Genomic DNA, 26,108 nt, shown 5'->3' with positions numbered 1-26,108 from the left:
TAATTTTTGCCATGACAACACACAGTAGCAGAAGTGGTGAAAACATGTGTAGTACACAATCTCACTTGCACAGAATAATTTTTAAACAAACAGCTTCAGGTGTCAAGCAGCAATTTTCAATTAACTAACCAGTTTCAACACATACTGACATCCACTTACCTTTTAATGACCTGTTCTATTACCAGACACATGGAAAACATTGAAACCTTTTTGGATATGTAGATGATAATTTTATTATTTGGCTTCATGGCATTGAGAATTGGCAACAGCTTTTACAACATCTCAATTTTATCTACCTAAATATTTGTTTCACATGGATTGCTGTCTTCCTTTCCTTGATGTGTTGGTCAAGAGGAGGCAGGATGTTATGTTGGAGTATGCCATTTACAGAAAGCCAACTCACACTGGTTTTTATCTTCTACATCTACATCCATACTCAGCAAACCACTGTAAAATGCATGGCACAGGGCACTTCCCACTGTGCAAATTATTAGAAAGTCTTCTCGTTCCATTCATGTATGAAGCAGGGGAAGAATTGCCTTTTAAATGCCTCTGAGCACACAGCAATTAAGCTAATCTTGACCTCACAGCCCCCATGTGAGCAAGATGCAGTGAGCTGTAGTGTATTCCTAGGTTTATCATTTAAAGCTGTTCCTGATACTTCGCAGGCAGGGTTTCTCATGATAGTTTGTGTCTATCCTCATGTGTCTACTAGTTCAGTTCCTTCAGTAATTCTGTGACAATCTCCCATGGGTCAAAGAATCCTGTGACCATTCATGCTGACTTCTCTGTGTATATTCAATATCCCCAATTCATCCTATTTGGTATGGGTCCCACACGCTTGAGCAATATTCTAGGGTGGATTGAATGAGTAATTTGTAAGCATTTTCTTTTGTAGACTGTTGCAGTTCCCTTGTATTCTACCAATGAACCAAAGTGTGCCACCTGCTTTATCTACTACTAATCCTATGCAGTCATTCCATTTCATATTTCTACAAAGAGTTACAACTAATATTTAGACAATATTATGAAAACAATAGTTGCGACTCACCTACCAGAGATGCTGAGTTGCAGATATGTATAACAAAAAGACCGTCAGTAAGTTAACATTTGGCCAAACAGGCCGCCATCAAAAACAGGCAACATACGCACATGTACACATACACTCATGCAGACACAACTCACACCACACACATGACCACAGTCTCTGGCTGGTCTGGTCTGGTGTCAGCAGCCAGAGATTGTGGGCATGTTTGTCTGAGTTGCATTTGTGTGAAAACTGAAAGGTTATTTGAGGGCCTTTTCGGCTGAAATCTTACTTGCTGACAGTCTTTTTGTTGTGCCTATCTTCGACTCAGGATCTCTGCTGTAAGGTGAGTAGCAACTATCCTTTTCTAATACTGTCATTATTCCATTCAGGATTTTCCACTGTTTGATACTACCGGTATTTATACGAGCTGACCAATTACAATTATGTCCCTCCACCTGCGGCCTACATAAGTTGTGACTTGATCACTAGAAAAAGCATACACTCACACTCTGGGCTTTATGCAGGCTGCAGAGTGGGCCCCAAATTGGAGTTTTTAGTGAGACTGGGCCAGGGACCACATCTACATTACACCACACCACTACGTCACGCCAGCAGCTGCTGGGGTTACACTCCACATCAGCCTCATCGATCCACCAGGCATCTTCCTTTGAGCCTTTGCCTCTTCCGATGCTAGCCTTCTCAGTGCACTTTTCTTCAGTAGTGACCGCCACAACTGATTCCACCATGAGATTTGATTGTTCAACTAATATCACCTCAGGATGATTTTTTCTTGTGTTATTCAGACTGTGCAATATTTTGGACTTTGCTTTTATGTGTTTTGCAAAAAAAAGTCTAATTAAATGGTACCTGGCAATCATGCCTTCAGCACCAGTTGTGTGCATGCCACTAAGGATATATAAGTTGGCGACAACGGTACAGTCTGCATTCCCCAACCTAAACCAGCTGCTGCCATGTCTTATCTGGACACTGAGCTTGTATTGGCGAGCTGGTGCTGCTCTCACCACTTTATGCCTTCACCAATAAGCTGCAGCCACAGTTGGTCTTCAAAATGAGGGTGTCAGAGGGCTTTGTTTCTCTTCTCCTCTGGGAGACCTGTACAACATGTTGTTTCCTTCAATTCCATTAGTACTTAATCTTCCACATTCCACATTTTATTTCCTGTGCCGTAGATCTTTTTCATGACCCTACACATGCATTACACCTTTGGCATTCCATTCCTGCAATGTAGAACCTTCCTATGCTCCAACACATGGCCATCTTCCACGATGTCTTTGTTTATGTTTCTTGAGGACTTCCTGCCGGTCTTTTGCTATTCACGCGTTTCTAAGCACAGTATACTTTCTGGACCACTGTTTCCATATCCCAAGACACACTAGTAGTCCTCCTTTGTGATCCTCACACACAGTTTTGTAGCTTATAGCATTTCTGCTGGATGGCCCCACTGTCCACACTCCAGGTGCAAAGCACACTCACAAAATAGCTTCCTTTTGTTTTGGGCCTTCTGGTCATTCTTCCTCTCAGTGTCCACAGCACTGCCCAGCATTGTCTTTGGTCTAAGAATGTGCCCCTTTTCCCTTTTTCTGCTGCTTTCACACTTTTTCCAGTGACCACTGCCCCATTGAATTTGCAGTCTGTCACACCCACAGCTGCATTAGTCAAGCCCTTTCTCCCAGTGCTGCCGGCACCCCACCAACCCTACATCTGCCATTGGCACTATCACTTCCCTGATGGCTGCATTGGTTGAGCCACAGTTGCCAGTGCTGCCAGCACCCGCTGATGCCTCCCAGCCCTCTGGCACCATCATGCCTTCAGTGGTCACACTGGTCAAGCTTCGCCTCCCTGTGTCACTGTCTTCCTGCTGACGCCTCACCAGGTTGTTGGTATCTTTGCTTCATTAGCATCTCCTGTGGATTCCCCTTGGCTGTTCCTTTCTGCCTTCAGAGGAATGAACATTAGTTACATTTGGCACAGCCTTGGATGTGAACATACTTACTTACAGTGATGCGCTTGAAGTGGAGAGTACGTATTTTTTTTTAATAATTGATGAAAAGTTGATGATGGCCAGGTTGAGAACTTCAAAGGAAAGGTCAGACACACCAACACAATTTTAACATTTAAATAAAATTTTAATGAAAAGTAAGTTTGTTAATTTAACTTTCGCCCTAAGACATCATTCATCATAAGACAGCATCAATTGCAACAAATATCATGTCTTGTACTTAGCCACCCCATATCTTCACTTCATCAAAATATTAAAGGAGATGTTTCATTTCATTGTCATTTCTCATTAACACACGCTTAGAAAATAAATTTGCCACAAAACACATTAAACATCCACCATGTAACAATGCATCTCCATATAACAGCACGTTCTTGCTCATAGAAGTAAGACTTGTTGTGAAGTAATCTTGCCCCCCCCCCCTTTCCCTTACCTTACCCTCATCCCTCCTTTTCCCACCATATGTCACTGTGAGCCAGCTAGTTGCTCCCTGCTGTGCCATGTGCGCAAGCCACATCATACAGGCAGAATGGTTAACGAGCCTCCTCAAGCTTATGGCACATGTCCAGGGAGGCAGGGTCTAGTTTTTCACAGAACTTTTGAAGTCTCTGGTTCAGTCCTTCCACTTGACTTAGAACCAGGGGACCAAAATCAGTCGGAGGGCAATGCTGCAAATTGTGAGTTTCACTTATTCTCTGTGAGTAAGGCTGATTTTCTCAACCTTATCTGCCAGTAGCTGGCAGGATTCAAGTATGGCCTCTGAGCCCAGATGACAGGCATTATTTGTTCCAATGAGCACCAAACCCAGACAACAGGCATCATTTGTTCCAATGTACACCACAATCTGCAGTTGGTTGCAACCTGTTCCCTCAAAGGCTGCCAGGATAGTCTCTTTAACATGCTGAATAAGGCCAATGAGAATACCCACTGAGTCATTATGGTTCCTTCCCACCCCTTGCTGTCATTTCTCTAAGGGACACCATTATTTGCCGTATCTTTCAGCTGTCTTTTATGTCTGTCTCCTCTAGGTACAGGGCACAGTAGGTTTCCTAACAGGTGGAGTGTGTCCTAACGGCTCACTTCTAGTTTCAGTTGTTTACGCAGGTGGGTCGAACACCCTCAGTTCTCACAGGACCCTGTCTCCCCTGTACAGGGCACCTAGCCCAACCACTGACACACCATTCACACTCAAGTGGATGAGTAGTGACAGATGCAGTATTTCTTGTAGAGGAGACATGATCCACAGAAGATGACAGTAACTGAGGTACCTTTGGTATCTCTGGTACATGACTCTTGGGAGCCAACATGCACATTTGCAGCAGCTTCTAATCATCTGATGTAGTCAGGGTGATTTCCAGCTCTTCATGAGCATCAACTACCTCAGCTTGTAAGAGAACAGCAATCACAGAGGGGGCTGCACTGTGGCTATACAATGTCTTATAGAAGAATAAACAAATTATGAGATATATTCCAAAACTATGGTCTGTTACATAATAGAAAAGAAAGTAAGCTTATCAGAAAAGGTTTTTATTGACAGTAATATTTTACTACATATCTACTTTATTTTTTCACATAATACTGGGGAACGATTTGTAACTTAATTTCTGTTGACTTCGATTCTTAGGCTGTTTTAGAGGTAAATGGACATGCTGATTCCAAAACTGTAATTAGTTTTTTCCTATCATGTCAAGTTTTGTTTCTACAGTTGTTGCGCATGCGATGACGCTTCTGACAGGTAACTTGTTTGTTACAGAAAGCAGTGCTGCACTCTTTCGGCGAACCTTAAACCAGTGACAACTGGAGGGGATAGTGACACCGCGCGACAGTTTTAGATTCATACTGTCTAGACTAATGTGGTCAGTTAAGCATGAGACACTGTAGTAAACAGGGGTACTTGTTGCTCTGATATAGTGAAGCCGGTTTCCAACGCATAGTGCAAGAATTTGTGTTTACACAAGATTAGCAGTATTTAGTTCTTATATATATATATATATATATATATATATATATATATATATATATATATATATATATAAACGAAAAAGTTTCTTTATGTCTGCTGCTGGTAGTTCCCGTTGTAAGTGCTTAAACAGCCCCTATTCGTTTTGTTATGTATGTGGCAGTTTTACCATTCCCAGTCAACGGACAAACATCAGTAATTTTGTCAGAGAAGCCTATTTTGCTTATTTTAAAGTAGAAATTGGCGACCAAGATAAATCCTGGGCTTCTCACAAAGTCTGCAAGCAGTGTGTGGAGGGTTTGAGAATGTGGACAAAAGGCACACACGATAAACTTCCATTTGGTATACCAATGATTTGGCGTTAACCCAATTACCCTACTTTAAAGTCAGCTATACGCCCTGTGCCGCATTCAGCTGAAATTCCAGTGCTAGTGTTTCAAGAATTACCCTCTTTGGAAACACATGAAGATGCATCAGGCAAAGATTGAAGTGACCGTAGCGACGAAGATTTTAAAGGTGACAATGATTCTGTTCGTAAAGTCAGCATGAATTAAATGACTTGATACGGGATTTGGGACTATCCAAAAAAGCACCAGAGCTTCTAGCATCAAGACTGTATGAAAAAAACTTGTTAGAAAAAGGAGCTAAAACCACCTACTTCCGATTGAGAGAAAGTGCATTTCTGCAGTTCTTTCAGTGTGTTGATGGATTTGTGTATTGCCACAATATACCTGGTTTAATGAAGGAATTGGGAATTTCAGACTATAACGCAACCAAATGGCGATTGTTTATACATAGCTCAAAATGTAGCTTGAAGTGTATTCTCCTCCACAATGGAAATTTATACGGTTCAGTCCCAATAGGCCATTCAGTTTTCATTGCATGAAAAATACGAAGGCATGAAGGAGGTCACTGACGTGTTGCAATATAAGTTGCACCAATGGATCATCTGTGTTGACCTTAAAAGGGTTTTTTCCCTTTTTGACCAGCAACACGGATATACCAAGTATCTGTGTTTTCTGTGTATGTGGGACAGCAGAGCTCGTAAGAAGCATTGAGTGCAGTCAAAGTGGCCACTAAAATCTGACCTGAAACCTGGTGATCCAAACATTGTAAATCATCCACTTGCCGACAGGAAAAAACATTATATTTCTGCCTTTGCAAGTAAAACTAGGTCTCATGAAGCAATTTGTTAGAGCTCTGTCAACTGAAGGGGACTGTTTCAAGTACATCATTTCCGCATTTCCTAGCTTGTCATATGAGAAGATGAACGCTGGTGTCTTTGATGGGACACAGATTTGGCAACTTATTAAAGATGAACGTTTCATAGAAACAATGACCAGCATTCAAAAGTATTGTCAAGGACTTTCTAGGAAATACATGAGCCCAGAATTACATCGAAATTGTTCAACAACTCTTAGGGAGCTTTAGAGAGCTTGACTGTAACATGAGTATCAAACTGCATTACTTACATAGCCATCTTGCTAACTTTTCAGAAAATCTTGGTGCTGTTAGAGATGAACAGGGTGAGTGATTCCACCAAGATTTGAACGTCATGGAAGCAAGTTATCAAGGTAGATGGGATGTCAGTACGATAGCTGACTACTGTTGGAGCATCAAGTGAGAATGTCCCCAAATGGAACACTGTAGGAAAAGTTATAAGAGAAAATTTGTACCCTAATATCTTTGTTTTTATTATTTGTATAAACACAATGTAACTTTGAATATTATAATAACCTTTGAATGAATAAAATATTCTAATATTCTTCTATGTTTGGTTTGTACCAACTTTATTTTCCTTTGTATGCCCAGTTTTAATGACTTTTAGGGTAAAAAGAGAGTATCCTGTAGCTTAAAAACTTGACGTGATAGAGAAAAACTGTTAACAGTTTTGAATTCAGAGACCAAAAATTAGTTAAGAACAAGTCACAGATCTAGGACAACAAAATGGCTGTTCCCCAGTGTAATTGGCATTCACATCTGTACACTTACTGTGATGTTGCGCCAGTTTCTGCATAGAAGCCTGGGAATTGAACCAGCTGGTAACGCCAGTTTTGAATTCATTGTCATTTTGAAATGGATGTCCACCTAACCACTTTTTCAAATGCAAGATGAGGAAACAGTCACTTTGTGCAAGGTCAGGACTGTATGGAAGGTGCTCAAAATTTCCCAATGAAAATCTTGAATCTTCTCCTTGGTTTTAGCTCAGTGTGCAGGTGTGCATTGTCGCGAAGGAAGATTATGCCGAATGATAGTTTCTCATGGTGCCATTTTGGATCGCGTGTCTGAGTTTGGTTAGTGTTTCACAGTATACATCAGCTGTAATTGTTGATCCACAGTTCATGAAATAAATCAAAAGGACACCCGTTTCATACCAGAATATGGTAGCCATCATTTTTCGATTGGGGAACAGAGATTGCTTGAACTTTTTTTGGTTTGGATGCACTTGAATGATGCCACTGCATTGACTGATGTTCCAGTCTGGCATTGGTGTGCAATATTCACGTCTCTTCACCCGCAACAACATGCACAAACAAATAATTTCCATTTTGTCTATAGTGTTCCAAAATCTATCACACACTATGCATTCTTTGCTCTTTGTGCTGATCAGTGGACAATTTTGGAGCCTACCTCACATACAGTTGTGATATCCAAGCCATTCAGAGCCAATTCTGTAAATTGAGATCCGAACAACATTTGGAATTCATTGGGCAGACCACCAACTGTCAATAGCCAGTCATTTTGAACTTTTTCATTCACTTGATCAACAATGCTATCAGTCTGAATACTGGATCTGCCACCCTGCTGTTCATCATGAACATCTGTGCAGCCATTTTGAAATTCTCAAAACTATTTCTGAACTCATTGTCACTCATTATTTGAGGTCCACACACTAGGCATAACCCATGATGGATTTCTGCAGCTGAAGATCCTTTTGCCAGCAAAAGTCTAATCACACTGTTGTGTACATAGTTCCGCGTAGTCAGCGCGTACACAACTTTCCCAATAGAGCGCGCCCCGCTAAGCGCAACAGCGCAGGCGCAGCGTTCGTCCGTCTCCGCACTACGAGATGGCGCTGTCTTAGAGACGGACCAAATTCTGCTTCCGCCGATCCGTGTATTAATATGTAACGCAGCCAATGAGATTGCTGCTAACGTAGAACCTTTTCTCCTCGCGGATCACACTTGCGCAGTAATACCTGAACACTCGAGGTATTATAACGAGTGTACAGACCTCCGATTAGTCAGTCTGCATTAGTCTGTAGTCAAGTTTCAGTCTGCGCCTAATAAGATTATCATATTCCTGTACATAGGCATGAAGAGAAATGTATAGACACTTTGTCAAGTATCAGAGATATGTGAGAATAAGATTAACGTACCAAGACCAAAGGAACTTCAGATTGTCAATTGTAAATAGCATCCAGAATCAAGTTAAGTAAGGTTTATGATTGCTATTATTTTAATAAATGTGTGTGAAAATTAATCAAGTTCTGTTTAAAGTTGGTCACTATCAATCTGCTACTCTAAGCATGCAAGTGGCATTTCTATCGTCTGACCTAACGGCAGAAGATAAGCACGCCACAATAAGACCACGAGACATATTGCTGACACTTGCCTACTTCGTTAGAGTGACAAGTCAAATAATCTGATGGTGTGTGTACCGAAGGTCTTACAGTACACACACCACACACACTTCACAACTTGTGGAAACTATGACATGACTGTCTCAGCCATCACGATCTGCTCTCACTGAATGCCAAACAACTACTGAATCAAACCAACACTGCAGTAGTTTCCAGAGAGTTGGTAGACAGTGCTGCACACATGAAACTTCATTCAGGCCTACAATCAGTTAAAGATTGGTCACTGGATCTTAGTTTCAGAATATGCCTTCTACTTTAAGACAAGTATGCTGATTTTCTTTTAGCTTTTTATCTATTAATTACCTTTAGGAACTGAAGCAACTTATACACAAAACTAGATTTATATAATGATTATAGAAAAGGATGAGATTAAAGTTGCTAATTTCCTTGCAGTTTTTTTGAAGCTACAGATGCTAACAAACTCAAAAATATTGGTAATTCGGGTTAAGGGCTGTTACCATGTGGCTCACTGTGAAGGGATTCTTTGTATCTCGATTCATAGGGACCACATTATTTTGGTCTCTGACAGTTTTCCAGCAGAATTGCTCAGCTTGAAGTTACCTATAATCACAATGGTGATAGTGAAAGACATATCAGACACATGTTGTGCTACTGATCAATTAACAATCAGAAGAGTGATGAAAGTAATTAGATTTCACCTGTGTTTATGATCTTTTTGGCCTACAGAGATAGTGTTTCCTACAGCATTAGTCATATTCTGAGGAACCATAGCATGAAGTGTGTTTATTGATGACCACCTAAGATTAAGGCCCTTTGAGGGGCTGTACAGGGTGATCTGGATTTGTGTAAGATTGGCTCCATGGAAGCTGTTGAGATTAAACCAGCAAGTGAACTCATTAATAGAGACAAAAGATGTTGCTTCAGATTCTGCCTGGAACCGTGCTCTCTCCCAAGTCAAAGAACACGGGGGCAGAGTTGGTGTTACTTACTCTCCAGTTGTTAGTTAACATTTCACTACTGATAACATCTGGTGTTCAGTAGATTTGTTTGTGAAGTGGCATCAGTTGTTTGTAGTGTGTGTGTTTCCCTGCATAAGCCATATTTTGTTCCTGGCTGATTTAGGCCCAGGTGCCAAAGGTTTAAGTTGCCATGCACAGCTGTCTCACTTCATTTGTGCCTTGAAAAGGACAGGGTGTTCATCTGCTGAAATATCAGCTGTTGTCAAGAACATTATTCTGCTGTATTCCTGTATGTTATTGAAACATAAATTTTCATACAATAAGATGAAACATTATAGTCAGTAGTCTCAGGTCTTATAAACTTGAAAACAGATGGTTGGCATCTAAAACCAGTCATTTACTAAATTTCTTTGAGCAAGTGAGACTGTACACAGCACAATGTAAGATTTAATAGACAGTGGAAACAGAAAATACTTCTTTGATATGTGACACACAACTGACGAATAAACACAAGTGACATAAATATTAATGTAAAGTGACATAAATATTAATGTATCAAACAACCATATTATACAGTTTAAGACTAATAAAAATGACATATCGAAACAAGACATTACTGAAAGAAATAGCGTGCCGGTAAAAAATCCTTGGTATTCTGTATTGAAGTTAAAGTACATATATTCCACAAAAGCATAAAAAATCACTATTAATATTTTATGAGCATTTTAAAAGTTGGCAGGACACACAGACAGGGTCATGAAATGACAACAGGGGGCAAGAGACCTAGAGGAAAACTGAGAGATTGAACTGATGTATCACTGGAGTGAAGGAGTGCCTGAAGAACAGAGGAGGAGAAGAGTGAGACAGGGTGGAGAGAGAGACATGCTGGAAGGACAGGAAAATATGGTGAGACGTGTTCTAAAGAGACTCATCCAGGACATGGAGACTATAGATGATGTGATGATGAGTATGGAAAGGAAATACTTACAATCAGTGTGTATGACCATTTTTGACTTATTGTAGTGACTGACTTGTAGTGACAAATCAACCATTAATGAGGAAACATCAGTGAGCAACGGAGAGATTCATGTTGGTAATTAATAGCACAGACAGGTCCTTTTTTAAATTTTTTTTTAAGAAAAATGAGAAAAAATGATAAAGGTGCAGAATCGCATAAAAGACATAAGCGTAATGAAAATGGAAAATGAAGATGAGTGGGTCAGGATGACAGAATCTAGATATATCACGGAAGTTCTTTGCTGGATTCAAGAGACAAGAAAATACCAAGATAGTAGCCTAATGGAAACATGCAGGGGTGAACTGGACGTGTATAGCTGACAACTATGATGCATGGAAAAGTCTAGAGGAATCCTTCACCAATAGTAGGTGTCAAAAGACTGATGGTGGTGGTGGTGGTGGTGGTGGTAATGTTATTGCTCACTTTTGTGGAATCATTGTCTTCTATAATTTCTCTCTCTCTCTGTCCTATCCCACTCTTCTCCTCCTCTCTCCTGTTTGACATGTGGAGAAAATATGGGATGAAATACACCATACACTTACAAGAGCTGTTTCACCAGTGCCAAACCTCTTCGAGGAAGAAAAGAAAGTGCTCAAACACTTTGCGAAAATCTTGAGACAATTATCCTCCCAGCAAACAAAGGAAAGCCATGTTGTACTACCATTTCATGTATACACATAGGAAATGTATGACCACTAAAGAACGGTATAAGAAAAAAAAAACTTGGGCTATTCTGAAATGTGCTTGTTAGCTTGTGCAGAAAAATACTAAAAGTGAAATGGGCTTGCAGAATGATGAATAGGATGGTAGAGGTTGTGGCAGAAACAATGACTGGTTTTAAATTGTGCTTCCCTAGAGAGCTGATGTTGGTACCAGTGCACAGCAAGGTTCAAAGCACTAATAGTTGGTATGAGTTAATGGCCAAATGAACATAACTGGTTTGCAATTGAAACAGTCTTCAAATCTGATAACAGTGTTGCACACTCACAGTGTTTGTATCAGCAACATTTTGACATTGGTTGAATCATCACATTTCACCACAGAAGTCAGTTATGAAATGGGTTCAGAGCTTCAGCATCTGCAATGAATGTGTAACTTACCAGGTAGACCATGTACAGTTCGCACCCTGGACAACATCGCAAATGTAACAGCCACTTTTCAGCAAAGTACAGTATAATCTTTTTGCCAGCATTCACAAGTCCTTAACAACTTGGACAGAAGTCCGCAACAGATTTTGTGCCTGGATATTAATTTACATCTCTACAAGCTCCAAGTGGAGGAACAATTATAGCCCAGAGATTAACACGGATGTCACAAGTTCTGTACACAGCTTCTGCAGATGATCAACACTCAACCCAATTTTCTCAACAATTTTATTAGGTGTGACAAGACCCACTTTCATTTATTGGATTATGTGATCAAATGAAACTTTAGCTATAAGTTCTCATTCCACACAATACCACATCATAGTGCAAAAGTTAATATGTCATGTGGCAAATATGCACACATTGTTACTGGTCCGTACCTTTTTAAGAATGATGCAGGTGACACTGCTGCAGTAACATCAGACTGGTATGTTATTTTGCAACAGTTCATAATGCAGGAAATATGTTGATAGAATTTCCGTGTACAGTCATTGCGGTTCCAGCAGGATGGTGCAACTGTTCACACAGCCAAAATGTCCATGATCGCCTCACACAGATTGTTTCCAGTGTTTAAACAAACCAGTGACACATTTCACAAGTTTATGATGAATGTCGGTGTCAAAAACTGCATCAACAATGGTGGACACATAAAGGACATAATTTATAAAAAGTGTTGTCTAATAACATTGTATAAAGTGTTCTTTCAACACTGCACGCTAATGATGTGTAAATGTTTAAAATATAAGTAGTGACCAAAAGATTCCATTTGAGGACATTATTGCAGCATGTATAGAACCCAGCATGACTCCAATGCGGGTTTATAGGCACTGAAATGCAAGGTGACAGTGTGGCATTCATGTCTTTCTGATGTGCGCGCAGGAAATGTAGAAATGTGAACTATGGCAATGTTATTACCAAAAGCATCCAAACAGGACCAATGAGCTGTTATTCTTTTCTCAGATGCCAAAGGACAAACACTAGCAGACATCCATCAGAGAATGAAGAATGTGTACTGTGCAGCATGTCTGCTGAAGATCATCACTGTGGAATGGTCTGACAAGTTTCGTGCTGATCACAATTCGTCCTAAGATACCAGTCGATCTGGGAGGCCAGCCCCATTCATTATGGCCAACAACAAATGAACAGTTGATGATGTGACTACAGCGCACTAGCGCATAACTATTTATGTGCTAGCAAAGGGTCTAGGCATCAGCTTCAGAAATGTGCAACGCATTATGTAGCAAGAGTTAGGGTGCTTTAATGTCTACAGCCAGGGGATACCTGGGCACTGAATGTCAAACAAACAGCAAACTGGATGGCTGTTTGCCTGAAGCACCTGATGCATTTCTATGTTGAAGGCAACACATTCCTCAAGCACATCATTGCAGTGATGAAAGCTGGTGCCACCACTGGGAATTGGAGATGAGAGCATTGATGATGCAGTGATGCCATCCATCATCGCCTTGTCCCAAGGAGTTCGAGAGCCAGCCATCAGCTGGAAAGGGCTGCTCACCCTGTTCTTTGATTACCTGGGCCAACTGCTTATTGATTTCAAGGAACCTGGTGTCTCCTTCACTGGCGTACAATACTGTGCAACACTGGAGAAATTATGATGTGCAACTCATACAAGATATCTGTGAGAACTGGGACAAAGGGTGCTGCTGCTTCATAGTAACACACGCCCCATATTGAAAATATTGTAATACAAAAGTTATGCTAACTCAAGTGGGACACACTCAAGCACCTGCCTTATAGACCTGATCTCTCCCCATTCAATTATCACAGCTTAGGTCAATTGAAAAAGGCCTTGAACAGTTGATGACTCCTGTCATATGAGGATATACAGCAAGCAGTTATGGACTTTTGCACGTAGCAGGACACTGTGTTTTGCCAACCAACTATCGTCTTTCACCAACCAGCTATCTTCAACTTAGTGCTTCGGTGGCATGATTGCCTCAATGCTTTGGTAATTTTGTCTGATTGGCATACTGATTCTGGACTGCAGAACCTTCGAACGGAAACTTTTTGATCTCCCATTATAGGTCATTATTTCTGCAGTACTCTGTACTTCTAAGAATGGGAGAGGAAGGTAAACTAGTGGAAATGATAAGAATGAAGGAAACATCTTTTTTGGGACAAATATATATTGTGAGGAATGTTGTGGGCTGGCAAGACAGCCAATCCACAATGACAGGAAGCCGAAAGGCAGGCGTTAAGCTCACGCAGGCTGGCGTGAGGTCTGGAACAGGTCAAGTAATGGAGACTAGCAAATAAAGTACGTAGCTGCTGGAATACTTAACTTTAATCCATAATTGGTGAACATCGGTCTGACGGTACATGCATCACAAGATAAATAGCAAATGATAATGGCGCCTTGCTAGGTCGTAGCAAATGACGTAGCTGAGGGCTATGCTAGCTATCGTCTCGGCAAATGAGAGCGTAATTTGTCAGTGAACCATTGCTAGCAAAGTCGGCTGTACAACTGGGGCGAGTGCTAGGAAGTCTCTCTAGACCTGCCGTGTGGCGGCACTCGGTCTGCAATCACTGATAGTGGCGACACGCGGGTCCGACGTATACTAATGGACCATGGCCGATTTAAAGGCTACCACCTAGCAAGTGTGGTGTCTGGCGGTGACACCACAAGGAAATTGACTGAAATGAAGACTCTTCAGTGGGAAGATAGGAGGGAAGAGAAGGACTGAGCAGAAGAAGCAGCCTACGAATGCTGGACTACATTAAAAATGTATGAAGTTGCCAACAGATAAAGGAAAAAGGACAGGACAGAGGAAAGTGGAAAGTGTTGAGTCAATACCTGCCTTGAGACAGGTATACGAGAGAAGCACAGGATTGGAAGATAATGCCTACAGGTGGACAGAAGATGATCTAGTCAACCAACTGAAGCAGAAGATCATCAAACAGTTCCACAACACTTTCTAATATAAGACAGTGATAAGACTTCTTTCACAATCAGGTGAACCTGCTAGACTTTATGGACTACCTTCAAGTGTATGGGCTCACAAAACACCTGACAGCATTCCTCAGCCCCATCAGGTATCATGTTTACCATATGTTTAAGTCATCTGTATATTGAAGTTTAGGTTATATGATTACTGATCAGCACTTGATGTCTAAGTTGTATAACAAAATTTAAAATTGTGGCTGTTTGTCAATACTATTCTCCTTCAGAAATTAACAGATATATGTTTATCTAACTTCATATATTGTATTACACACAACATATGATTAAATTATCTTGTACTTAACAAGTGGGCCAAGCTCTTCTTTTTTATTTTTGACATAGCTTCATAGTTGCAAGTCATATGCATATAGTATTATTTTAATGTCTATGCTAGTGATTACTAACTGATTCTCTGCTAATGTTTTGCCTAGACATTTATGGTTTACTAAACATTACAGTCTTGTTGGTGGGACCTACGCCTTTATGGTATATAAGCTAGTATATTACACTTTATGCAGTCCATTCAAGTACCAGTCTTTGAGTCATAATTTCATAACATTTCCAAGATTATTGTGCATCTTCACGCTGTTGACAATACAGATAAGTAAGAACTGATCTGTAACAGAGTAAGAGAAACTTTATTTATGAATGTAAATTGTATCGCAAACATTTAAACATTTGTCAAGTCGAGGCACCAGCTTTTGGATCCCAGCATCAAAGAACTCTGTTGCACAATCACTAAACCAGATAGTAACAGTTTCTTTTGGCGTGTCATCATTTTCCAAATGCTTTCCACCAAGAAATTCCTTCAGTTTTGGAAACAGATGAAGTCTGATGGGGCTAAGTCAGGGCTCTATGGTGGAGGATCCAGTAATTCCCAACGAAACTTGTCCCATTTAGTCTTTCTTCTTGCCGCATTGTTAGGCCAAGCATTGTCATGAAGCAGAAGGATGCCACTATAGAGCTGTCCCCACCGACAATTCTGAATAGTGTGCCTAAGTTTTAATAATATTTCACAGTACCCAGCATACTCTGTGAATCCTCTTGGCAAAAAGTCTAACAGTTAAATGCCTTTCAAGATCCAAAAAAAAAAAAAAAAACAGGGCCTTGATTTTCCATGTTGAAGGTTCTTGTCTGAATTTTCACGGTTTCATCGGGGAGTCTGAATGATGCCACTCACTGAATTGATGTTTATTCTCTGGAGTGCACACAATCCATGATTCATCACCAGTCACAATGCGACTGAAGAACTTGTCACCATCCTTGTGATAGTGTTTCAAAATGGACAGAGAATGTGCCATTTGCTTTGTTTTGTGTTCTGCTGTCAACATTTTCAGCATACATCTTGCACACTTTTTTTGTAGAGAAGTTTGTCAGTAACAACGTGAAACACTACTGAAACTAGTGGAAACTTCAGATGCTGCTTGTCAATAGTGAAACGTCTATTTTTGTTGATTGCCTCATCAACTTTTTGTGTCAAGTCTTCATTCACAAAAGTGGGCCGTCCAAGTTGTTCTTTATCATGAACTTCTGCTCTTCCTTCATTAAACAGCCTACATCACTTACAAACATTCCCATCATTCATAACACTTGCACCATAAATTTCAACAAGCTGTTGGTGAATTTCAGCAGGATGAAGTGGTTTTGCATTTAAGAATCACATACCGAGTGCACTTCACAATTAGCGGGATTATTGATTGACATGGCAACAAATAAAGCAGTACCACCATACTAACAACACCGGCAGAGACATAAAACATAATGGCAGTATGGTGAAAGACTGGCCAAGAGTGGCCAACTGTGAATGGACAAGACAGGATGCACAGACACGATGCTCTATTAGTTCTTACTTTAAAAATAACTCTTGTATGTCATAATATGGTGTCCTGAGATACAACTATGTTGTTTTCACCTCTCTCCTGAAAATGTATACCTTTGTATGTAACCTATATCAAAAATGACGGGATGTGCTTTGCATTGTATTCTTTGAAGTTCTTATGTATGCATGTTTTAACTGATGTTCTATGTTTAAGTGAAATTTGTCTTCTAGGTACATCTTTCGTACTTGGTTGCGCGTTACTTTGAGACCAATATTATGCCATTTACACTCATTGTATATTATGTATGGGTTTGTAATCATTATGTAACTTTAACAATTTTCGGTTCATGTAAAGAAAAGATGAATGGCTTTCCCACCTGATGTACCGCTTTACGTGTGTTGATAGTCTTCCCGTGATGATGGTTCATATGAACAAAACTAATACAGAGTAATTTGTACAGGTGATGGCTAAAATGCAGTTCAAGTTCCTGGTAGCTGTAGCAAGTTACCTTACTAATATGTAAGAAGAAGAGAAATCTGTTGTGATGATCTTTAATCCATACAAATGAATGAAAATTGGAAGAATTCTCTGTAAATGAAACGTCAAGTGTGTATTTCATCCGCCACCAATGATAAAAGCCTTGTTAGTGTCTGTTAAGCATGATCTAGGACTCCAGAAAGCGGAAGTCTACCACATCCCATACCAATTAGGAAAAATGTACATAGATCAGACAACACTGATGGCGTAGGAGATGCAGAGAGCACGAATACTGAACAATCAGCAAAGAACACTGGTTCTCTTATGGAAATATAATGAATTATGATGGGATAAAGTTGTTACGACATTCTGGGATTATGTCTTAAAAGAATCAGTAGTGATCTGGCTGCATGATGAACTGATAGATAAACACTGGGGTTTCCAACTAAGTAAGGCATGGGACCCAGTCTTGGGTGTGTTCAAAACAGAACAGCAGTCTGTTGGAAGATCCACTCATGCTGCATCAACTAAAGAACTGAGACTACGCCACATACACACACCTCCTCTGCATCAGCAGCATCCAGACACCAGTGGCACAGCACAGGGTCTGCGAATGTGGTTCATGTCCCAAGGCTGCATTTGCTCCACCATATCACCAGCAATGCCATGCTTGGGCACTCCCAACATATAACTGACAGCAAGGTACCCAGCAAAATACAATCAGGATTAACTGAGGATGGCGCTCAGTCAGCCTGCCAACATATCACATCAGCAGCATGATTCCATCTGGCATAGTACCCAAGACAAGTTCAAAATGGCGTATCTCAATTTGAATGTGTGTCTCTGCAGCTGTATTACAATTCATGAGTATTTTTAATGAGCATTTCCTCTTCACAACTGTACATGACAAATACAGTAAAACAAACTCACAGATAACTGAAGATTTCAGTGTCTCTAGTATTTGGAAGAGGGAACTGAACATGTGATGCAGAGTTTCTCATGTATGCAAACAAAACAAAAGAATATTTGGCAGAGTTGTTAAACAGACAAAATAAATGGCAAACAGTAAATTTATCTCAAATGGCATTAATAAATCAAAAGCTATATGGCAGATTGTCATGACTGAAGTATGCGGTGAGAACACAAATCATTTAATCCCTAAATTAGAAACTGATCGGGAAAATGTTACAAACTCCACGCAAATCTCTGAATAATTCAAAAGGTACTTTATAACCTCAAATAAGGTTGATGATTACTCTCCTCCTCACATGAATTCTAGTATAATGCAACACAGATATGGAGAAATGAAATTTACTCATGCATTCTTCCACAGGGCGGCTTGCATTACTAAATCCTTAAAATATCTTGAATCTTTGCAACAAAAATTATAAAAGCACAATGTCATAATGTTGCATCCTGACTCTGCCTTATAACAAATCAGTCATCTGATGAAGGCTCCTTTCCTGACAGGATGAACTGTCCACAAGGAAGACAGACAAGATGAGATAGGAAATTTCTGCATCATATCAATATTAACAAGATAAATTTGGGCAATGGTTGTAATCAATTATATAAGTATAATATATAAAAACTAGCCCTGTGGGAGGGACTTGTGCTCTGACTGTTCAGTGCAAACTTAATTACGTCTATATATTTCATCCATCCTGGGAACTGAGAACATCAACAATTTTTGCCAGTTTCCAATATAGATACTGGCAAGATATCAATCACAGGAATTCCAAGACAATATCAAAATCTCTGCAGCAGTTCCTCATATTAGCCCGCATGTACAAAAGGAAGCGAGCAGGGGACTTCAGTTCATTTTATAAATGTAGACATGGAAGATTTAATAAAAAAAATTTATTTATTTACTAGAACACAAATACAACTTACATTTTATGTTTGTATGCAGAAATGTTCATCTATCATGCTATTGACAGATGATGAATGCAATATACACTATTGCCCATTAAAATTGCTACACCACGAAGATGACATGCTACAGATGCGAAATTTAACCGACAGGAAGAAGATGCTGTGATATGCAAATGATTAGCTTCTCAGAGCAGTCACACAAGGTTGGTGCTGGTGGCGACACCTATAACATGCTGACATGAGGAATGTTTCCAACCGATTTCTCATACTTAAACAGCAGTTGACCGGCGTTGCCTGGAGAAACGTCGTTGTGATGCCTCGTGTAAGGAGGAGAAATGCGTACCATCACGTTTCCGACTTTGACAAAGGTCGGATTGTAGCCTATCACGATTGTGGTTTATCATATCGTGACATTGCTGCTCGTGTTGGTCGATATCCAATGACTGTTAGCAGAATATGGAATCAGTGGGTTCAGGAGGGTAATACGGAACACTGTGCTGGATCCCAATGGCCTCGTATCACTAGCAGTCGATATGACAGGCATCTTATCTGCATGGCTGTAACAGATCGTGCAGCCATGTCTCGATCCCTGAGTCAACAGATGGGGATGTTTGCAAGACAACAACCATCTGCACGAACAGTTCGACGACGTTTGCAGCTGCATGGACTATCAGCTCGGAGACCATGGCTGCAGTTACCCTAGACACTTCATCACAGACAGGAGCACCTGCGATGGTGGGCTCAACGACAAACCTGTGTGCACGAATGGCAAAATGTCATTTTTTCGGATGAATCCAGGTTCTGTTTACAGCATCATGATGGTCACATCCATGTTTGGTGATATCGCCGTGAACGCACATTGGAAGCGTGTATTCGTCATCACCATACTGGCGTATCACCTGGCGTGATGGTATGGGGTGCCATTGGTTACACGTCTCGGTCACCTCTTGTTTGCATTGACGGCACTTTGAACAGTGGATGTTACATTTTAAATGTGTTACGACCCATGGCTCTACCCTTCATTCGATCCCTGCAAAACTCTACATTTCAGCAGGATAATGCACGACCACATGTTGCATGTCTTGTACGGGCCTTTTTGGATACAGAAAATGTTCGACTGCTGCCCTGGCCAGCACATTCTCCAGATCTCTCACCAATTGAAAACGTCTGGTCAATGGTGGCTGAGCAACTCGCTCGTCACAATACGCCAGTCACTACTCTTGCTGAACTGTGGTATCGTGTTGAAGCTGCATGGGCAGCTGTACCTGTACGTGCCATCCACGCTCTATTTGACTCAATGCCCAGGCATATCAAGGCCGTTATTACGGCCAGAGGTGGTTGTTCTGGGTACTGATTTCTCAGGATCTATGCACCCAAATTGCATGAAAATGGAATAACATGTCAGTTCTCGTATAATATATTTGTCCAATGAATACCCGTTTATCATCCTCATTTCTTCTTGGTGTAGCAATTTTAATGGCCAGTAGTGTATGTTCTAAAGATAAAATGATACTTTTTATGTGATATAATTACAGTTTAACAATTTCCAGATTTCACTTTTACTTGTACTGTGAAATCTTGCTTCTTATTAAATTTCGTGATTCTAAGTCGACAGAAGATAACATACAGGTTTTGATGAGCAAGTTTGTGAGTTTCAAAATATGTGACACAAACAGCTGAATCTTTTGATTGAATTGACTTAGAAGCTTACATGTTTTATTCCCCCCTCCACAAGGGGATCAAGACCTTAGTATGTGACATAAATTTGAACTTGATGTGCCAAATTGTTCAAGCAAAAAAGGGGTTGTAACAGACAGGCATGGATGAGAAAGGACAAGAAATGAAAATTGAGGACGGAATAATGACAGTATTATGAAAAGGATAGACTACTACTCATCACATAACAGAGATGCTGAGTTGCAGATAGGCACAACGAAATGACTGCAAAAAGATGTAAGCTTTTGGCTGAAAGGCCCTCATCATCTGAATCAGACAGCTTACAAACACACATCGTGCAATGTAAAGGTGAGTTGCGTCAGTGTGGATATGTGTGTCTATGGTGTTTAGTTCAGACAAAGGCCATTTGGCCAAAAGCTTACTTGTTTAGCAGTATTTCTGTTGTGCCTGTCTGTGAATCAGCATCTCTGCTATATGGTGAGTAGCAATCAATCTTTTTCATAATATTGCAAAAAAAATTTCATGTCATATAATCACAAATATAATGAACCATGGACCTTGCCGTTGGTGGGGAGGCTTGCGTGCCTCAACGATACAGATAGCCGTACCGTAGGTGCAACCACAACTGAGGGGTATCTGTTGACAGGCCAGACAAATGAGTGGTTCCTGAAGAGGGGCAGCAGCCTTTACAGTAGTCACAGGGGCAACAGTCTGGATGATTGACTGATCTGGCCTTGTAACACTAACCAAAATGGTCTTGCTGTTCTGGTACTGCGAACGGCTGAAAGCAAGGGGAAACTACAGCCGTAATTTTTCCCAAGGGCATGCAGCTTTATTGTATGATTAAATGATGATGGCGTCCTCCTGGGTAAAATATTCCGGAGGTAAAATAGTCCCCCATTCGGGTCTCCGGGCGGGGACTACTCAAGAGGACGTCGTTATCAGGAGAAAGAAAACTGGCGTTCTACGGATCGGAGTGTGGAATGTCAGATCCCTTAATCGGGCAGGTAGATTAGAAAATTTAAAAAGGGAAATGGATAGGTTAAAGTTAGATATAGTGGGAATTAGTGAAGTTCGGTGGCAGGACGAACAAGACTTCAGGTCAGGTGAATACAGGGTTATAAATACAAAATCAAATAGGGGTAATGCAGGAGTAGGTTCAATAATGAATAAAAAAGTAGGTGTACGGGTAAGCTACTACAAACAGCAAAGTGAACGCATTATTGTGGCCAAGATAGACACGAAGCCCACGCCTACTACAGTAGTACAAGTTTATATGCCAACTAGCTCTGCAGATGATGAAGAAATTGATGAAATATATGATGAGATAAAAAAAATTATTCAGGTAGTGAAGGGAGACGAAAATTTAATAGTCATGGGTGACTGGAATTCGTCAGTAGGAAAAGGAAGAGAAGGAAACATAGTAGGTGAATATGGATTGGGGCTAAGAAATGAAAGAGGAAGCCGCCTGATAGAATTTTGCGCAGAGCATAACTTAATCATAGCTAATACTTGGTTCAAGAATCATAAAAGAAGGTTGTATACATGGAAGAACCCTGGAGATACTAAAAGGTATCAAATAGATTATATAATGGTAAGACAGAGATTTAGGAACCAGGTTTTAAATTGTAAGACATTTCCAGGGGCAGATGTGGGAACATAAGGGAACAATTGACAGGAATGGGGGAAAGAAATACAGTAGAAGAAGAATGGGTAGCTTTGAGGGATGAAATAGTGAAGGCAGCAGAGGATAAAATAGGTAAAAAGACGAGGGCTAGTAGAAACCCTTGGGTAACAGAAGAAATATTGAATTTAATTGATGAAAGGAGAAAATATAAAAACGCAGTAAATGAAGCAGGCAAAAAGGAATACAAACGTCTCAAAAATGATATCGACAGGAAGTGCAAAACGGCTAAGCAGGGATGGCTAGAGGACAAATGTAAGGATGTAGAAGCTTATCTCACTAGGGGTAAGATTGATACTGCCTACAGGAAAATTAAAGAGATCTTTGGAGAAAGGAGAACCACTTGCATGAATATCAAGAGCTCAGATGGAAACCCAGTTCTAAGCAAAGAAGGGAAAGCAGAAAGGTGGAAGGAGTATATAGAGGGCCTATACAAGGGCGATGTACTTGAGGACAATATTATGGAAATGGAAGAGGATGTAGATGAAGATGAAATGGGAGATATGATATTGCGTGAAGAGTTTGACAGAGCACTGAAAGACCTGAGTCGAAACAAGGCCCCTGGAGTAGACAACATTCCATTAGAACTACTGACAACCTTGGGAGAGCCAGTCCTGACAAAACTCTACCATCTGGTGAGCAAGATGTATGATACAGGCGAAATACCCTCAGACTTCAAGAAGAATATAATAATCCCAATCCCAAAGAAAGCAGGTGTTGACAGATGTGAAAATTACCGAACTATCAGTTTAATAAGTCACAGCTGCAAAATACTAACGAGAATTCTTTACAGACGAATGGAAAAACTGATAGAAGCCGACCTGTGGGAAGATCAGTTTGGATTCCGTAGAAATGTTGGAACACGTGAGGCAATACTGACCTTACGACTTATCTTAGAAGAAAGATTAAGGAAAAGCAGACCTACGTTTCTAGCATTTGTAGACTTAGAGAAAGCTTTTGACAAAGTTGACTGGAATACTCTCTTTCAAATTCTGAAGGTGGCAAGGGTAAAATACAGGGAGCGAAAGGCTATTTACAATTTGTACAGAAAGCAGATGGCAGTTATAAAAGTAGAGGGGTATGAAAGGGAAGCAGTGGTTGGGAAGGGAGTGAGACAGGGTTGTAGCCTATCCCCGATGTTATTCAATCTGTATATTGAGCAAGCAATAAAGGAAACAAAAGAAAAGTTTGGAGTAGGTATTAAAATCCATGGAGAAGAAATAAAAACTTTGAGGTTCGCCGATGACATTGTAATTCTGTCAGAGACAGCAAAGGACTTGGAAGAGCAGTTGAATGGAATGGACAGTGTCTTGAAAGGAGGGTATAAGATGAACATCAACAAAAGCAAAATGAGGATAATGGAATGTAGTCGAATTAAGTCGGGTGATGCTGAGGGAATTAGATTAGGAAATGAGACACTTAAAGTAGTAAAGGAGTTTTGCTATTTGGGGAGCAAAATAACTGATGATGGTCGAAGTAGAGAGGATATAAAATGTAGACTGGCAATGGCAAGGAAAGCGTTTCTTAAGAAGAGAAATTTGTTAACATCGAGTATAGATTTAAGCATCAGGAAGTTGTTTCTCAAAGTACTTGTATGGAGTGTAGCCATGTATGGAAGTGAAACGTGGACGATAAATAGCTTAGACAAGAAGAGAATAGAAGCTTTCGAAATGTGTTGCTACAGAAGAATTCTGAACATAAGATGGGTTGATCACATAACTAATGAGGAGGTATTGAATAGAATTGTGGAGAGGAGGAGCTTGTGGCACAACTTGACTAGAAGAAGGGATCAGTTGGTAGGACATGTTCTGAGACATCGAGGGATCACCAATTTAGTACTGGAGGGCAGCGTGGAGGGTAAAAATCATAGAGGGAGACCAAGAGATGAATACACTAAGCAGATTCAGAAGGATGTAGGTTGCAGTAGGTACTGGGAGATGAAGAAGCTTGCACAGGATAGAGTAGCATGTAGAGCTGCATCAAACCAGTCTCAGGACTGAAGACCACAACAACAACAATCACAAATTAACAATTTTCAGGTTGTTTCCATTACTTGTACTGTGAAACCTTGCATCTTGTCAAATTTCATGATTCTAGGACAACGGGAGCTACCCTAAAGATTTTGACGAGTGAATTTTCGAGTATCAAATTATGTGACATAAATGGCCGCATCTTTTAACTGAATTGAATTAGAGGCTTAAAGTTTTTACACTGCCAGGGGACCATGGACATAAATACGTGACATAAATTTTAACTTGATATGTCTCCCCGTTTCTAAGAAAAAGAATTCTAAACAGTCAAACAAACAGAAAAACAACAAAATGATACCATAAGGGTTTCGTTTTTACAGACTGAGACACGGAACCCTAAAAACATGACTATTCTAAATAATAAATATGGACTAAGGAAAGAGCAAATTAGTGTGCACACTGTTAACCAACTAATATCTGAAATAAGCAAATGCTTTGAAAACAGGCTGTGTGTATCGGTATCTTTTGTGACATCACTAAAGCATTTGATACAGTAAACCATAAGCTGCAGCTTCACAAAATGGCTGTTTATGGTTTCCACCGAAAACCTTTAAGCTGGTTCTCATCCTATCTCAAAAACAGAAAAATGAGGGTAGTTTACAGCAAAAAGATGACAGAACCTATTCTAGTCAGAAGGAAAATCAAGCAGATGTACCCCAGAATCCATACCAGGCCTATAACTGTTCCTCTATTATGTAAACAACAAAGGAGAGGTATCTTCAGAAACAATTCTGTATGCAGATGACTTGACAGCAGTAGTTTAATGTAAAAACAATGAGGAAGTAGCACAGAATATAAAACAAACCAAGGATTTGAAACTTCGATAAGTAATATGCACAAATTGTACATTTCACAACTAAACAAACTTCCGAACGTATATTGCACTTAAATCATAATGGCAAATGATTGATCACTGCAGACTGTTAATTTTCTTGGAGTTACTATAAACAAAAACTTATCCTGGAGTGATCACATGGATTGCTTAGTGAATTAATTAAAAGTTTTGTTCATGCAGTGAGGGTTCTAAATAAAGTAACTGACTTAGCTGTTAAGAAAATTGTTTATCAAGCATATTTTACAACAGCCATAAGATATGGCATAATTTTTTGGGGTGATGAAACAGCAAACCTCCTCACTGTGTTCAAGCTACAGAAAAAATAATCAGAGCTCTGATGGAAACAAACAAAAGGCAATCTTGTAAACCTTTATGAAAATCCTTGACTTAAAGACAACTCCTTGTATATTTATAAATAAAATCCTCCACTTTGAGCTAAAAAACCCTCACTGTTTTGAAGGAAATGCTTTCACATGTGCTTATGAAACAAGGCATAAATCAGCCTACATGTTAACTTGTCACAGATTTAGTGCCATGTCCCCTGGTGACAGTTACCAACAACAAATTAGTGTATCGAGGGTTGCCAAAGTTCCAGCCTGCTAAACCACACTGCTACTGGAGGTTGAACAAAAACAAGGCGATGATCACATACACACACTGTTTTGTTTACAACCAAACCTCCAGCAGGTGCTATGGTACAGTTTGGTGCTAGCCTTGCCACCAAAAGCATAAGCATCTGCATCTGCATCTACATCTACATCTACATACATACTCCGCAATCCACCATATGGCGCGTGGCGGAGGGTACCTCATACCACAACTAGCATCTTCTCTCCCTATTCCACTCCCAAACAGAACAAGGGAAAAATGACTGCCTATATGCCTCTGTAAGAGCCCTAATCTCTCTTATCTTATCTTTGTGGTCTTTCCGCGAAATGTAAGTTGGCGACAGTAAAATTGTACTGCAGTCAGCCTCAAATGCTGGTTCCATAAATTTCTTCAGTAGCGATTCACG

General features: G+C 40.2%; 1 protein-coding gene across 1 annotated transcript in view; it reads right to left on the bottom strand.

Annotated features, from left to right (window-relative positions):
* LOC124798200 (coiled-coil domain-containing protein 112-like) overlaps positions 1–26,108 on the bottom strand; it is a 145,568-nt gene that overhangs the window by 21,275 nt on the left and 98,185 nt on the right. The gene's annotated exons all lie outside the window — the stretch shown is intronic.

This window comes from Schistocerca piceifrons, chromosome 5, assembly GCF_021461385.2.
Source record: "Schistocerca piceifrons isolate TAMUIC-IGC-003096 chromosome 5, iqSchPice1.1, whole genome shotgun sequence".
Classification (NCBI taxonomy): domain Eukaryota; kingdom Metazoa; phylum Arthropoda; class Insecta; order Orthoptera; family Acrididae; genus Schistocerca; species Schistocerca piceifrons.
Note: the sequence above shows the minus strand (reverse complement) of the source record. Positions and strands in the feature narration are given on the sequence as shown.